Genomic DNA, 1,092 nt, shown 5'->3' with positions numbered 1-1,092 from the left:
GCTTTTGTCCGGATCAGAGTGATACCTCAGTATTTACTCATTTCCTTCGGGGGTCTTACATCTGCCCTTATCTTCACCTTCCTAATTCCCCTGTAACCACCATCTCTCCACCTGACCAAGGTTAGGTGGGAAGTTTCCTGCATATTAGTCTCCTATGCTGGACCTATTAGGTTTGGTTGGTTCTATGGCTTCATAGTGACCATCTTACTGATGGTCCGGTCTAGAGGCTTCTTCGGACAGAGCTCCGACGCGGGAACCATGGTGGGTGAGTACGATCCATGTCTAAATATATGTATATATAAATATGTATATGTGTGTATCTAATGAGCTGGTGGTTGTGTGTATAACCCTTCTGCTAGTTTCTTTGCAGTGTTTCCCGGGACCTGTGCGTTTCTGTCCCTTTCAAGGGTAGGTCCACGATGGGCACCCCCTCTGCTGGGTTCAGAACCAGGTGCTCGACTTGCAGTGTTTATTTCAGTTGTCGATATATGTCCAGATGGTAAGAAAAGCCGGGTTTTGGTTTCATACTTCCTGGATCACGCGGCCATAACACAGGCTTCTGCGGGAGCCTTTGTGATCATCAGGCTGCCGGCGTGTCACTGTAAAAATTTCCTGGACGTTCGGGCTGGGGTTACGCTTTCATGCTACCCTGACTGGTCTACCGTATCTGGGTCGCCTTGAGGGGTTTCCCTATCACCAGGATATCCCCTCTTGCTGAGGCATCGAGCGGGAGGTATAGGTGGTTTTACGAGAACCTTCCTGTGTAATGCTGTCTCGGGCAGTGCTGTAAACAGATGCTTGGAAAACTCTAAAATCCAAATACTATGGTAAGTGCACACATTAAGCTTTGCGCATTTTTTTACAAATCCACATAGCGGGTAAGTGTGCACGTTATGCTTTGCACACTTTTCTAAAACTTTTCTAAAATCCTGTATGGTAAAGGTTACGCGTTATTAATCTTGATCCCTTTCTCTGAGTTGATTAGACCCCGGTACCTTGGGCTCCACTCAACTAGTGTGGCTCTGTCGACACACTCTGGAAGCATCGCTCCCCTCACCATTGAGGGTTATTGTGAGTATGGTGCTTTCTTTC

Source organism: Sinocyclocheilus grahami, unplaced genomic scaffold, assembly GCF_001515645.1.
Source record: "Sinocyclocheilus grahami isolate Dianchi unplaced genomic scaffold, SAMN03320097.WGS_v1.1 scaffold1523.1, whole genome shotgun sequence".
Classification (NCBI taxonomy): domain Eukaryota; kingdom Metazoa; phylum Chordata; class Actinopteri; order Cypriniformes; family Cyprinidae; genus Sinocyclocheilus; species Sinocyclocheilus grahami.
This window is presented reverse-complemented; position numbering follows the sequence as displayed.